This window comes from Zingiber officinale, chromosome 5A, assembly GCF_018446385.1.
Source record: "Zingiber officinale cultivar Zhangliang chromosome 5A, Zo_v1.1, whole genome shotgun sequence".
Classification (NCBI taxonomy): Eukaryota; Viridiplantae; Streptophyta; class Magnoliopsida; order Zingiberales; family Zingiberaceae; genus Zingiber; species Zingiber officinale.
The window spans coordinates 25,980,321-25,997,128 of NC_055994.1; the positions used below are offsets into that span (position 1 = coordinate 25,980,321).

Consider the following 16,808-nt stretch of genomic DNA (forward strand, 5'->3'; position numbering starts at 1 on the left):
AATTAATTTGGAGGAGGAATGCACGATGATCCAAACCATCACTTAGAGCTTTTCTACGAGATTTGCGCTACTATGAAAGTGAACGGGGTCCCTCCAGAATCAGTAAGGTTACTTCTTTTGGATTTTCCCTGAAAGACAGAGCCAAGCAGTGGTTAAATTCTCTTCCACCAAACAACATAACATCTTGGGAGCAGTGTGAGCAGAAATTTCTAGACAAATTCTACCCACCAAGCAAAACTGCCCACATGAGGAATTTGATCGCAAGCTTCAAACAGATAGAATCAGAATCATTATTTAAAGCCTGGGATAGATTCAAAAGTATGCTGAGACAATGCCCCCATCATGGCCTTGAGAGATGGTTGGTTCTATACACATTCTACAATGGAATCAACTATCACATGAAGGTATCCCTCGATTTTGCAACAGGAGGAGAATTAATGAACAAGAGCCTTGATGAAGCTAAAGAGATCATAGAGAATGTGGCACAAAACCACCATCAGTGGGCAACCGAAAGATCTGGTGGTTCTTTCTCAGGGATCCAATAAAGGCATCAGGAAAATTCGACGTAGATGCAATCACACTCATGTCTGCAAAGTTGGACGCTCTGACCAAGAAGCTTGAGCCCATGGGAAACAACACGACCAATGTAATAGTATGTGTTTGTGAAACTTGTGGAAGTATGGATCATGCTCAAGTTACTTGCCCCCTAGGGCCAATACAAGCACAGATAAACCAACTTGAGCAATGCGATGCGATAGTCAGTTACAACCAAAAGCAAAATAATCCGTACTCCAACACATACAACCCTGGATGGAGGAACCACCCAAATTTTTCGTACCGGAATAATCAGGACCAAGGACCAGCAAAACAAAGCTATCAACCTGAGCAACAGTGTTACTCATCTGGACAACAGACTTATCAACAACAACAACCTTCACAACTGTCCAGAATCGAAAAGATGCTCGAAGAAGCTCTCTCAGAGCAAAAAGAGATGAAGAATGAGATCAAGCAATTGACTCAAAGACTGGAAAATTCTGAAAAGCATCAAAAGATGCAAGACAGCTAGATATCCCAGATAGCCCAGTCCTTTTCAAGAGCACAGGGAACATTTCCAGGAAAGCCTGATATAAACCCGGTGGAACACTACAACCGCATCGAGCTGAGGAGTGGACAAACTTTGGGAGACCCCTAAATCACTACTCAGAAAGGACTTGACTCAGAGGAAGAGTTCTCTCCCCTAATGCCCAATCAGATCCAGAACAGGGATAGAGAAGAGATCACCAAGAAAGTTGAAGGAACTCTTCAAATTCCCCCACAAAGTCAGACAATTCCTTTCCCTCAGAAACTGATAACATCCCAAAAGAATGAAGAGTTCAACTGATTCCTGAAGAAGATTAAGGAAATTTGCGTAGAAGTACCACTGATAGATGCACTACACCAAATGTCGAAGTTCGTAAAATTTTTAAAGGGTATTTTATCTAACAGGAGGTAAAAGGGCGACTTCGAGACCGTAGCATTAACGGAAAATTGCAGCGCTCTACTTATGGAAAATATTCCACCGAAACTTTAGGATCTAGGGAGTTTTTCTATACCTTATAAAATTGGTTCTGAACTCATACAGAAAGCTTTCTATGACTTGGGAGCCAACGTTAGCCTACATCCTTACTCGTTATGTAAGAAGCTAGGACTCCAGAACATTAAACTGACTACTATAACGTTGTAATTAGCTTACCATTCATGTAGATACCCAATGGGAATAGTGGAAGACGTGCCAGTAGAAGTAGGCAGATGCATTATTCCCATAGATTTCATTGTCCTGGATATGTATGAGTATCCCAAGATACCAATCATCCTTGGGAGACCATTCCTTGCCACTGCTGGAGCCCTCATTGATGTGAAAAGACACAAGTTACCCTTGGAGATTGGCAAAGAAAGGTTAGAATTTGATTTATCTAATTCTTCTAACTGCGTTCCCTCTTCTCAGGGAAATTCTAGCAAGATGAACATACACAAAGTTGAGGAATGCAGTTTCCAAGAGAGGTCCCCTCCAGCGAGCAATAAGAAGTACATTTGTCCTGCGCGAGCGAAACTAAAGGTATAGAATGGAGCATTAACCCTAGGAGGAGAGTCGTGTTTCCATGGGTTTAGTCCACACTAACTGAAACGGGGTCGAGCTAAAGACCTAAAACAAGCGCTTCTTGGGAGGCAACCCAAGAATTTTTCATTTTAGTTCATTATTCCGTTTATCGTTTTATTTCTCTAGTAAGTTCAGTCGAGTACTATTATTATTTCTTCATTTTTAGGTATTCACATTCAGGATGTCCATAGCCTCCACGAGCTGGCCATGAGCATTTCATGGGCGTGGAGGCATCAGTGGAGCCAAAATGGTGAAAGGCGAGTCACCGTGCGCTTAAGGGAGTCAGCCGTGTGACCCCACACGGCCGTGCGAAGCCAACAGGGGGGCAAAGGCCATTGGCCGTGCAACCTTGCACGGCGTGTGGCCTGTGCAGAGAAAAGAAGGACATGGGCCGTGCCAATTGGAACGACCGTGCAAGACCACCAGTGAAGAAGGAGACACATTTCGTGCTAATTGGCACGGCTGTGAGATCATGGCAGAGGATAAGAAGGAGCCGGTCGTGCTAATTGGCACGGCCGTGCAAAGTCACCAATGTTAGAATGTATACTAAAAGTCTAGATTTTTGTATAAATATTTATTTTGAAATAAGAATCACATTGGTCAAATGTCTGCATTTATATGCTAAATGTAGTTGTTTATTTAATTTATATTGTAGATAACATGGTGTGTGGTGTCACACAGAAGATTATGTTATCAGTTCCTTATACATTATAAATAGTAGCTCACAACCAAGATGGAATGGGACAAACCATTGGAGTGGTTGTAGTGTAATTTGGTATTAGTTTATCTTGACTATAAAATTACACTAGTACACTATGAGTGTATTGAGTAGGACCATTTGAGGTAGTTTCTTTTTATACTGACTACATAAAAGAACAAAACCTCTGTTATTATGGAAGTGCATACTCTTAATCATGATATAATAACAAGCATGTATACTTAATATTTATTTCTTTAATTTATCAAAGGGTGAGATTTAGTTCGTTAAATCAATAGACCCGATAAGTTGGGAAGTGATATTATTTATATGGTGTGTTGTTGATTATAGAATGAAATTGTGTCCTAGTAATCTAAGTTGGTGATGCCCCCTTGAGGAGCTCATAAGGATTATCATATAAACCCTGTAGGTGGACTTAGTTCGACATGACAATAAGGTTGAGTGGTACTACTCTTAGAGCTAGATATTAATTAAGTAAGTTGTCAGTAACTCATTTAATTAGTGGGCATTCAATATCTTAAACACAGGGACACTAACGCACTCATGATAAGAAGGAGCCCATATTGTAATATGGGATTAGTGTGGTAGTGCAATAATAACTCTTTAGTGGTATGAGTTATTATTGATGAACTTGAGTTGGGTGTTCGGGGTGAACACGGGAAGCTTAAGCTCATTGGGAGACCAAAACCAATTCCTCCTCTCGGTCCCTCTTATAACCTCTTATTTATAAAGCCCAGCTACTTACCTATCTTGATGTGGCCGGCCAAGCCAAGCTTGGAGCCCAAGCTAGAGCTGGCCAAGCCAAAGATTGGAGCCAAGTTGTGGCCGGCCAAGCTTGGAGCCCAAGCTAGGTGGCCGGCCACATAAAAATTAAAAGGGTATTTTAAATTTTAAAATCTTTCCTTTTGTGGAAGCCATGGTTTTAAAAGAGAGTTTTTAAATTTTAAAATCTTTTCTTTTATAGCTTTCTACAAAGGATTAAGAGAGTGATTTAATATCTTTCCTTATTTGTAGTTAAAAGAAAGATTTTAATTTTTGATAACATTTTTCTTTTTTGTAATCATCCACATGTTTTAAAAGAGAGATTTTAATTTATAAAATTTTCCTTTTATAACCAACAAGGGATTTAAAAAAGAAATTTTTTTAAAAAAATTTCTTACAGAAAACAAATAAGGAAGTTTTAATTTTATGTTTAAAACTTTCTTTGTTTGGAGCACATGTGTAGGGCCGGCCATGACAAGCATTAAAAGGAAGTTTTAATTTTTTGTTTTAAAACTTTCCCTTTTAGTCATTGGCAAGGAAAATATGGAAGTTTTAATTATGTTTAAAACTTCCTTTTTTGCCAAGACCAAGGATTATAAAAGAGATGGAGGGGGTGCCTCATGAGAAATATATCTTCTATTCTTCTCTTCCAATCCATTGGTGACCGACCCTCTTCCTTTTCTCTTCTCCTTTTGTTTTCTTCCGTGGAGGTCGGCGACATCAAGTTTGGTGATCTCTTGGTGGCCAGTTGCTTAAAGGGAAAGAAGAAGAAAAGGAAGCTCTCTTGTCTAGCATCCCTTAGAGGTTAGTTGGTGGCCGAAACTTGGAAGCAAAGGAAGAAGCTTGAGTGGATTTCATCTTGGAAGATCGTCGCCCACATGACGTCCAAGAGAAGGAGAGGAATACAACAAATGATGAAGAGGTCTATAAGTTACAAAAGGTATAACTAGTTATTAGTTTCCGCATCAAAACTAGTTCATCTTTTGTATAGATCTTGTAAAAACAAACACAAGAGGCTATCGATTTTAGGATATCATTTTGTTATTGATTTTATTTTTCGATTTCATGTTTCGATATTGTGCTTCTATTGAGATCTCTGTAGTTAAACCTAGTTTACTGTAAGAAGTTAAATATCCGATTTCTTTAAAAGACTTTGTCCAGGAAGTGGTGGATGATCCCATACCCAAGAAGGCCTAGTACCTCGCCATGTTTAACCTGGAAGCCGATCTTTGAAATAGATGTTCGATTAACTTTTGTAATATGGTTTAACTTAGGAAGATCACATCAGTCAAACGTGAAGTAAAAATGTTAAGTATTGTTTCCAATCTAAGTTTAACTTCTGAAGGACAATTTGGATTAATAATGTTAAGCATCGTTTGCAATCCAAATTTAACTTCAGTAGAGCACATGGGTAGCTAGGATAGTTCTATGCTTGTACAAAATTTTTGTACAGGGGAACTAGAACAGTATTCTGAGTAGCAACCAACAACCAAGAGGAGGGAATGAAACCCTACATGGCTCGTCCCAAAATCCCTCCTTATTAGGGCACGGGTTTGCGGAGGCTTGCACGCCCGTGCCGCCACCTTCACCCCCTTCCCCATACCTCCTTTCTTTCCCTTTCCTCCTCCAACTTCCCAAGGTGCTACCGCCCACTCCCCACGTTCATCTCACTCAAATCTACCTCTCTCATCATCCGTGATGTCGAACTTCATCGAATGGAGCTCTCATCAAAGGAAAGGAAAAGAGTTGTTGGTTGCCTCAAACAAGGAGAATGCATGCTTCAAAGGTATATCGAACAACTTCGGCATTACTTTCTCTAATGATGAACAATTGCATCGTTATCATTCTTTATCTAAACGTTCCATTTTGAGCACTAGATTTATGGACCGAGAAACCTTAGAAATATTGGGGTTTGGGAATGATATTGATTGGTTGCTTGATAGAATAGGTTGGACTAACTTAATGACCATGGAATACCCAACTTATCCGCGTATCATTTTGGAAATTTTAAGTTACATCAATGTTGATAATGTTCAAGGAGGAGGAAAAATAAAATTTCATTTATTTAATGATGAGTATGAATGGATTCTTGAAGAATTTAATGCATGCTATGATTTGCCTAGAGATGGGACCTACATAATTCTACCCGCTTTTGAAAACTCTAACCTATGGCAACAAATTTGTGGTCGGTCACGATTCAATCCACATGCTTCTACTAGTACTAGTATCGTCAACCCAATATTTCGATATATCCACTTGATGATGAGCAACACGATATTTGGAAGGGGGGGGGGGTAAAGATGGAATTGTAAGGCTCTCTAACTTATATTTTTTATGGGTAACGGTAGAAAATGTGTCTATTAATTCAGGATATTTCTTTTTGAAACACTTGGTAAAATTAGGGGAAATTTTCTCCCCTACCCCCATTGTTTTAGGTGGGTTGCTTACTCATATTGCAGTAGTATTAGGTTATGATCTTAGTGGTCTTGAAATGATTGAAGATGTCTATCGAATGGATTTAAATTTTTGTTTAACCACTTATTTGATTCGCCAAGAGGAATATGGGTATAGTTTAGTGATTAAGGATAGTTTTCCCCTTAGATTGCCCAACCTAGCTTTGACCACGATCCATGTTAAGGAGAATTGGCGTTTGACTTTAGCGAAGCAACAACTTAACCAACCTCCACCATCCGTTCCTAGAGATGTGCCTTCAACTAGTCGAGATGTTTTACGGTTTAATTTCCAAGAATTTTGCCCTATCATTTACTTTCTTCATCATGACTTAGAACAAAATAATGGATTGTTCACTAGAAACATTTGCATGAAGGATGAGCAATTTAAGTATTTGTAGGAGTGTTTTAAGAGTGAGAGAGAGTTATGCACACGAATGCTTGAATTTATGGAGGCCCATAGAAAGAGAATGGTTTGGAATGAAGATTTTAGGTGGTATATGAGGAACTTTCATAGTAATATTGATGAGTTGTTCGCGTATCATAAACAGGTAAGGGACTTGATATGGGTAGTTAAGACTTATCCTGAGCTTCTAGATCTCCTTGACCTTCAGCCTCATCTACCATTTTGATTTCATCAGGATGATGAAAAGTCTAAGTCTGGGGGGGAGGGGGGGTGTTGTGTCTGCACAACCTGAGTCAAGTCGAGTTATTCTTTTCTTTCTGCATATTTTATTAGTTTGCTTTGTTTATTTAGTTTGCTTTGTTTACTCGCATTTTATTAGTTTCATATTTCTACTTGTATCTCATTTGCACTTTCCTTTCCTACTTTTAATTCTTCATCGTTTTTGTTTTTTTTTTTTTGAAAAAATATAAAAAAATAGTTTTGAGACATATTTGAGAACATCAAACCTTCTACTTTTTCTGCTAACTTGTCCAATAGCAAAATGACTAGCATTTTCTTAGTTCATGTGTTGTCAAGATAGTGTTAGTATGTTTGGTGTATCTCCTTTCTCTATCTTTAGTAGCATGAAATAAGCTAAGTATTGTATGGAGTTTGGTATAAGTCTTGGCCTAACCTTAAGGATGTTATTTTCACTACACTTAAGTACTTAAGCTTGAATAGTAGAAATATTTTTTTGAAATAGTTATGATTCATCCAAATTGTTTAGTATTTTTGTTTCCATGGTGATTTCTTATTTACATTTTGGTTACTGGATGACCTCGGACCATGGAAGCTCATTTGGAAAAATCTAAATCCCATTATATGCATCTCGCATTTGTGATTAGTGCTACACCTCTATAGCACCAAAATAATAATAATAATAATAATAAAAATGTGTTGAATAAGGGATAAAAAGACAGTTGTCGTGAGTGGAAACTAACAATTTATTCCTTTGAGACCGAGTTAGGTTACTGAAGAAATAAATGTTATGTTTCTCTTGATTCCGAGTGGTATCCTTTGAGACCTTGTGTAATTTAAGGAAAACGAACCAAGTGTGTGGCAGGTAAATGCCTATCACCGGGAACATTAGGAACTCAATTGTATGATGACTTAACTAAGACAAAGAATTGAAACTTGAAGAGTTTGAGTTACTTATTGATCGAGCACAAAGAACTTATACTTAGGTCATACTTAGGTTACTCAACAATCGTGCTTATCAATGAAACTAGTTGATAGAGTTAGGCAAAGGCACTAGGGATTATGAAACACTGTAGGAACTCATGAATATAGTTTATAGCATTTTGCTTAAGGACAAGCAAAGGTTCAAGTCTGGGAGTGTGATGTGTGTAAATATTATGATCGTTTATGCATGTTTGAGCGCACATTTACTTACTTTATGTGTATATATTATTTGCATGATCGTCTCTCTTACAGTATACTCATCATAATACTCTTTTGTTCGGAGATCTGTTCTTTGTTTGGTTTTGTGTTGATAGGGATAACTTTCGGAGAAAAAATAGTGGTTGTCGACGCACCAGAATGAGGTAGATAACACGGTCGTTCAACCTCGCACGACCGTGTGGCCAAACAAAGGGAGAACAGTGCGTGACCGTGCAACTCTTGCACGACCGTGTGGCTAAACAGAGATGGATCCGCGCACGGTCGTGCAAATCTGCACGACCATGCCCCCCACAACCAGCAGCCAAGCCATGCACGACCGTGTCCCAGGAGTAGTACCCCAGATCCACATGGTCGTGCCAATTGACACGGTCGTGTAGCGTAGCCAGAGGCAAAAGAAGGCATAACCGTGCCACATCTGCACGGCTGTGCCGCGGTGCCGTGCCCTAGCCTATAAAAAGGGTTCTATTCTCCTCAGGAGAGCGAGCCGTTAAAGGGAGAATTGCCTTGGTACCATTCCACGCCATCCAGGAACTCCGTCCAGCGATCCTTCATCACCACATCAACTCCAGAAGCAAAGGATTGGATCCGAAGATCACTCGTCGTCGTTGGATAAGCATCCTTTCTCTTTCTCTCTTCTTATTTGAGGATTATATGCTTAATTACATTATATCTTCGGGTTTTTCTCTGGCATCTATAGAGTAGATTTCTTGTTCTAGGATTAGGGAGTAGTTGTGGATTGGTTTTGATGTAAGACTCATATTTATGCCTTTATTCATTGGATGATTTCGCTTGCTTTGTTTCAACTACTATGCAAGAGACTTGTCGCTAGATTTCCATATCGTATTAATTGATTGTGTAGGAATTGATAACCTCGTAGAGAGAGTATCTTAAATCGTATACCCGAGCGACCCTAGTGATAGGGGTAACCCATTCACGAGCATCTAAGGTATTTCCTTGAAAGGAGAGGCAACCTCTCCGCAAGGAAGTAAGAGATCAAACCAAGCCCTTATTTCTATCCTTAATGACACCAATTAGAGTTGCGTTCTTGTGATCTACCGAGGTGCACTAGTGACAAGGGTTAACCATAATAGGATTTCACAAGGATCTTCTCTATTTAGTGCTTATGGATAGTTGTTTTAGCTTCTGGTGAATGCATGTTGATGGACAATGAGTAAAGGATAGAACGTAATACATCAATACCACCACAATGAAACCGAACTCCTAGAACTCTTCATAAAATAAGTTAATTACTTTCTCTTTACTAGTTCTCATTTCTGCTTCCCAATATCTTTTCTTTAGATAACTTACAACCATCGATAGTTTAGCTAATCCTAAGTGAACCATTGCTAGTGCTTATAACCAGTCCTCGTGGGATCGATAATCTTTATTACTGACGACGAATCCGTGCACTTGCGGAATCATAACAACTATCACTAGATAGCTTATTGAAATATCAATTGACGCTCTACTCCTCGTAAATCATCATCTAATATTTCCACTGGGTAACGGTGGAACTTCATATGTGTTAATCAACTTACACCATCTCCTTCGCATCATTGTGAGCATATATCTCTAGATACTATTGAGGATATCTACCCATATCCGATCGGTCCATGAGTCAGGATCTCTCATGACACAATGTAAGAGGAGTCAACTAACCATCACCTTATAAACCATTATCTCTCGATCCCTCCACTTAAGATCATGAACTCCTAACAAGCTATATAGAAGGAGGTAGAGAAATATTATCTCTCTAGAGCATCTCAGAATCATCAACATGAGATGCTTTGCTCCCATAAGTCATCTTCTGCATTTTCCTTCATGTGGTGCCTGGTCACATAAAGGATAAGCAGCAACCTTTATCTTTTCCGCACCATTACAAATCATATATCTGATTGTACTCTCCAATTTATACATCCTATAATGGTTGTATCTTATAAGTGTTAAGCAACTAACTCTACACTTTTGTAACGACCCCACCCTCCTCACTACTACTCTGTGAGGGTGTTGTCGTTACTTGACTATTAACTTTACTTAACTAGTGTTGCTCACATGTTGATAATTATACTTATAACTCTTTACAAACTCGAAACATGCAATAAGTAACAGCTGGAAACATAAATAACTCATCTAATACATTCTACTCAATTATTTGTTCTCAACTAAAACTATATATATTAATCTGAACATGCTAAAACTATACATTAATCTGAAGATGCATGCAACAATAATACAACTCAGATAGCGGAACTAATGTGCATAGCAAATAAAAGGAAGAATTCTAAAACTTAAAATAATCAATGAACAAATCCAGCAACATAAAAGAATAATCCCAACAGTCTAAATACAAAATCTTAATGAATTCTTAAGCAAAATCCCAAGGCTTCCATAGTCCGGATATCACACATCCATCCACACCTCCTTGTCGCCTTCCTTCACTATAGCTTTCCTTTTCCTTTATATGCAGTAAGAGGAAATGCAATTATAAGCGAATGCTTAGTAAGCGCTATCTAACTCACAAAAACTCGGATATGCATGTGAACAAGAAGGAATTTAAAAACTAAATACTTTAAAAGAAATACTGCTCACGCTCATCTAATAGCAAGGAAATCAAAACAGACTGAAATGCTAAACATGTAAAGCTGCTCATGCTCATCTAACAGCAATAAGAAAGTCTAAACATGTAAGAATAAAAGAGCTAAGCTTGCTGATTTTTAAACTTATGGGAAGCTTATTCCATTTGTTCAAAAATTATACTTTTATACTTCAAAATAATAATCTCTTGGGCCTAGGCTTAGTACCATTTGCGCGCTCCCTAATAGAAACTGAGGTAGTGAGCCACCAGTCCTACAAGGGTAAAGACCTTGGTCTTACCAGGGCCGAGACCTCGGAAACGGTCACCTGGATTTGTTTAACGACAACCTCGAAAGTCGGGTAGTAGCCTCTTTAAGTAAAATATACTTGTTACTTGTTAATACTTCTAATAAGAAGAATGCCTCAACAATTAAATAGCAAACTAAAAAAAAAAACTGTTCATACTCATTGCATAGCACAATCTGAACCCAAACAACAAGGTTGTTCGTGCCCTTTCTTGGCACAATTCTAAACTGCACCTCAACTCCAAAAGGGTTGTTCATGCTTTAAAAATCTAAAAACTAAGGCTATTTGTTCATGATACATGCACCCAAAACCAAGGCATAAAAACCCATGGCATGCTCACCAAAACACATAGTAGTGTATACACATTACAACCACAAAGGAATTTGCTACTGGAAACCACTCAAGCATAACCATTCTTCATGCTAAACAAACAAATCCATACTATCTCATGTTCATTGCCCAATAGCCCAGAATGACCGGATTGCACAACAAACCCCAAAGGGAGCTACTCGTGCCCTTTTCATTGCTAAAACCAAACTGCCCATTAAAATCCAAAACAGAACAATCTAACTAAAAAATCCGAAACACTACTCACAGAGCCTGAAGAAATACAAACCATATGCCTAACTATACAATTACTTTCTTCCTTTGAGATCCACGGTAGAAACTTCAAAAGCACTGCTCGTTACAACATGCTTCGAAAAAAAAACAAGAAGCTAACATGAATCCGAAACTACTCTTATTGCAGGTGAGAAAGCACTTACCCTTGATCTTGAACATATAACCGAATTAGACTTCTAGGGTTTCGGAGAAGCTTGAGATTCCAGCAACTTCTTCACATCTACACGTTCTCCTCGACGAGATGATCGCGGCGGTGTGAAGAACCCTCGGATTGACCCTTGGCCGACCGCCGGAGACGAAGCCCTAGCTCCGGCTTCGTTTCCACCCGAGCAGAGACCGACGCCGCGCGCGAGAGGAGGAGAGGAAATTTAGGTCACAGGAAAAAAATTAATCCCTAAGTTCTCTCTTTATCTCCCTTTATAACTAGAGTACTCTGTTATCTACTATTGCTTAAATTAATTTCGCTATCTATTTTATCAGCACGGCCCTGCTGGGTTTTTGGTCATCCGAAACAACTTAAGGCTTTGCTTAACTAGAGGTCTCCAGTTCGAACCTCGGCTCAACCTCTTTATTTTTTTGCAACATATTTCTTTTGGTAAAAATACCAAACGAACTCCGAAAATTATATAAAAACACTCTAAAAATTCCTAAAAATCTCTAGAATATTTCTAAAGCATTTCTAAATATTTTTAATTACTATTAGGACTCAAAATGAGGAAATTTGGGTTGTTACATTTCCCCATACCTTATTAAAAGTTCGTCCTCGAACTTAGAATAATTCTGGATATCTCTGTCTCATACTGTCCTCACGCTCCCAAGTAACTTCCTCGTGCTTCTGGTTCTGGTAGATGACCTTCACTAGTGGAACTTCTTTGTTCCTTAGTCTCGTAACTTCTTTGTCCACTATCCGTGTAGGTCTGCTCTCATAGCTAAGATCCTATTGGATCTGCACTGACTGAGGCTGAACCACTTGACTAGGGTCGTGGAGACACTTCTTTAGCATGGAGACATGAAATACATTGTGTATTGCTGACATGTCTTGTGGTAAGTCCAGCTTGTAAGCTACTTTCCCAATCCTCTCTGTGATCGGATAGGGTCCTACGTAGCGGGGACTCAACTTACCCTTTTTGCCAAATCTCATCACTCCCTTCAAAGGAGCAACTTTGAGGAAGACTGAATCCCCTACTTGGAATTCAAGTGGCCTACGGCGTGCGTCAACATAACTTTTCTGCCTACTCTAGGCAGTCTCAACTCTCTGTCTGATCTTCTGGATAGCCTGAGTGGTCTCATCTATCATCTCTGTCTGAATGCCCAGCTCCACTTCCATTTCTTTCCTTTCACCTGCTTCTTGCCAGCAAATGGGTGATCTGCACTTTTGGCTATACAGTGCCTCGTAAGGTGTCATTTTGATAGTGTCCTGGTAGCTATTGTTGTAGGCGAATTCAACTAAGTACAGACACTTGCACTAACTGCCCTTAAAATCTAATGCACAAGCCCTAAGCATGTCTTCTAAAATCTGATTTACTCGTTTTGTCTGCCCATCAGTCTAGGGATGGAAGGTTGTGCTGAACTTGAGTTTGGTGCCTAATGCATTCTGGACACACTCCCAAAAATGGGAGGTGAAACGCCCATCCCTATCAGAAACAATCGACTTCGAAACTCCATGAAGTCTGATCACTTCCTTAACATATAGCTGTGCTAACTGCTTTATAGAGTGGGACACCTTGATGGCTAGAAAATGGGCAGACTTGGTCAATCTGTCCACTATCACCCATATCGCATCGTACCCATTAGTGGTTATTGGAAGACCTGTTATGAAGTCCATGGATATTTCTTCCCACTTCCACTCTGGTATTGGGAGAGGCTGTAGAACTCCTCTTGGTCTCTTGTGCTCTGCTTTGACCCTCTGACTTGTCAGGCAGGTACTGACATATTTTGCAACATCTCTCTTGAGTCCAGACCACCAGAATCTCTACTTCAAATCTTGATACATCTTGGTGGAACCAGGATGCATGGAGTATGGTGTACTATGAGCTTCCTCTAGAATCTTCTTTCTCAATTCCTCATCATTGGGGACACAAAGGCGGCTCCCCTGATAAAAGATTCCACTGTCTGATACTCGAAACTCTGAATTTTCTTCTTTTTGAATCCTTTGGTTGATCTTCTGGATATCTGGATCTTCACTTTACTTTCTCTGTATATCCTCAATCAGGGTTGATTCTAAGGTCAATGCAGAGAGTTGCTCATAAATAATTTCAACTCCAAAGTCTGACAATTCCTTCTGCAGTGACAGTGCTAATGATGACAAGGGCATCAGGGTTGCACTGGATTTTCGACTTAGTGCATCTGCCACTTTGTTAGCTTTACCTGGGTGGAAGAGGATTTCATAGTCATAATCTTTAACCAACTCTAGCCACCTGTGTTGTCTCATGTTTAAGTGTCACGCCCCGGAGGAGTCCCTGTCCGAAGAAATTTCGGCAGCACCTCCCCTGTACGACGGACAATATGAAACTTTCTACATCCACAATATACCTCAGCCACAGGCGGTTGGAATATACACATAACCACGCAGTTTATATGCAGCCTACTCGGCTGATACAATAAAAAAAAAACAACCAAAATACAGCAGAAAATGATAGAAAACCAAATATACAAGACTGCTAGCTAGCTAGGCTTACACCACATAACAACACAATACTCCGGAAACAAAATCGGATCACAAAGCTAAATACACACATACCATATACCACGATAAACATAAATAAAATGTGAAGACTGGTCTTCTACTATGACGTGGGGACCGACAGTCAGGATACTCCAAGCGACTCCATAAACAACCTGATACCTGAAAAAAGATAGTGTCCACGGGGGTGAGTTCAACAACTCAGCGAATACCAATAGACATGCCTAGTATGATATATCTAACAGCAATAAACATGGAATACAGCTTCCTAATCATATATAGGAAAAATGCAAGACTGAAAGGCAACTGAGGAAGCTGTACTCACCAGGAACTCCTATCCAGAACAAAAGGATCGTCAAACCAGATACACAATATGCCTCCTGTATGCATGTCAAACAAATGCATCCACCAAAATGCAGCATATAAGTGCAGCAAACACAAGCAAATAAATGCATATGGTGCCAATGACATGGTCACCCCTGACGCCAGTCAGTCATCTCACACACAATGGTGAGACTGAGTGGGTAGGGCTGTGACAATCGTACACTCTGACGTCACTGCTCCTGATGAGTGACCGAGTGGACGGGATGCTGTCGGAGTACACACATACTCCTACCCCAAATCATAAGTGGGGGAGCGCAATGCTCTCATCTCCCGGTACACCATGAAGGAGAGGGATCCCTGACGTGCTACCACGCTGCGTCACACTACCCATGGGCGGACCAACGGAGCACCGAACAAAACAAAACTGACGTGCTATCACGTTGTGTCACGCTACCCATGAGCGGACTAATGGAGCACCGAACAGTGATGAAACTGGCGATATGCTCTATAATAATGGAGTAGCCTATCACGCAGCATGCAATCATGCGAATGGTGCATGAAACTAAGCATGACAATATCCTGAACCAAATCCACATACATATATATATATATATATATATATATATATATATATATATATATATATATATATATATAAATGTGTACCCTAGTACAAATAAGTCAAATCCACAGATCTAGGGTATTCAGGCCCTCTATGGTATAAAAACCTAGGTCCTGAACATATCCACTTCCATAAAATATGTACCAACAATGTACATGGATCAAAGTAAAAGGTCTAGGTACACAGATCAGGTATGATATAAAAATATAGATACACATGTCAGATAATAAAAATCCAGAGTCTAGTCCTAAACTCAGTAAAGCATGGTATGTCACTTACTCTAGGAACTAAAGTACTCATGGTAAGAATCATGAAGTATAAACATGGATACATAACAAGCGACCAAACAGATCATGCTACGGGTATTAAACTGTGACAAACCAAAGGCAAACATGATCATTGCTTGCAGCTATAAAATACTATGCATATCCAATTGACAATATCATAAAAAGATAAGTCAAGAGGTACCCGCCTCCAATAGGAAGGTCCAATCCAGTCAAATCTAACGTCGAGATGCTCGTCTCGAATCAGAGTCCTGTAATACATGATATACAGATTTAGCTAATTACATATAAATTAATTAGCTAAATCAAATCCTCAAGAAGCTAACATAAATTTAGATTCAATTATAAACCCTAATTGGATCATCTAACTCCTCAATCGACTTAAACTAATCCAAAACCTAAATCCAATTACACATGAATCTAAAACATAATCAACCACATCAATTATAAAATGTATTAAGATCCCTACACTTACCTCGATTCACATCCAAACAAGATGCTGGAACTAAGTGGCTGTTGCTATTGGAAGGGTTACTGCCAAAACAAGAATACCCCATAGTACAGAACAGAACCTCTCCTAACTGCACTGCCCTGACAAAGCGACTATCCACCAAATCAAATATCCCTAAAATAGCAACAATCCTAGATCAAAACACAATTTGGTAATTAACACTTGTTTGTCGGTATTCAACAAGTCCATAATGCTACTAAATGGATCATACTTGCTGAAAACCACCTACCTCGCACTTACAATTCATATCATGAAGAGGAAGTTCTAGCGTCGATCCTTCTCCGGCGACCACAACACCCGGCGACAGATGCAGGTGTTGGTGCGTCTCACTGGTGGTGTCAGAAAGTGGACAGAAACTAGGGCACGACCAAGTGGAGGCTCGGATGAGGCGTCGGCGCTAGGGCAGAGCAATGGTGAGCATCAAGGAAAGAAGAAAAATCAACCCTGCCGTCGGCTCACGCTCTAGACGTTGTTGCCTGGTGATCGATAGAACGAACCCTCCACTGCCGGCCCGGTATCGCGTGGAGAGAACCTGACAACGATCGGCCGAGAGGAGGTGAAGGGAAGTGACACAAATGCTTCGGCCTCACAAGGGCATCATCGACCTAGAAGAACTGCCTCGGCGATGAAAGGGCGAGAAGTGGAAGCAGATGAGAATCGGCAGAGGCTTGGACTCCTTGGCTGATCATCTTTAGACACGAGGGAGAAAGAAGAGGCGTGAGGCTTGGCCACTGCTCTTGTACCGGAGGGGAAGAAGAGGCGTCGTGGCGATAATTTGGGAGAAGATGAAGGCACGACGCCGCAGGGAGGAGAGGATCAGGATGAAGAGGAAGGGAAGAGGAATCGGCGTCGGGCTAGGTCATGCGGGGAGAAAAAAAAACTAAAAGAAAAATGAAAAAACAAAAAATCAACTTTTCCTCATTAAAATAGGGTTGACTAAACAGGCCTTCCCGGGCCCTGTTTTTATCCC

General features: G+C 39.9%; 1 non-coding gene across 1 annotated transcript; it reads right to left on the bottom strand.

The window, feature by feature from the left end:
• Positions 1-243: 243 nt before the first annotated feature.
• On the bottom strand, positions 244-349 carry LOC121983553. Its single transcript, XR_006112594.1, has one exon. It is a non-coding gene; the product is annotated as a small nucleolar RNA R71 (small nucleolar RNA).
• Positions 350-16,808: the final 16,459 nt, after the last annotated feature.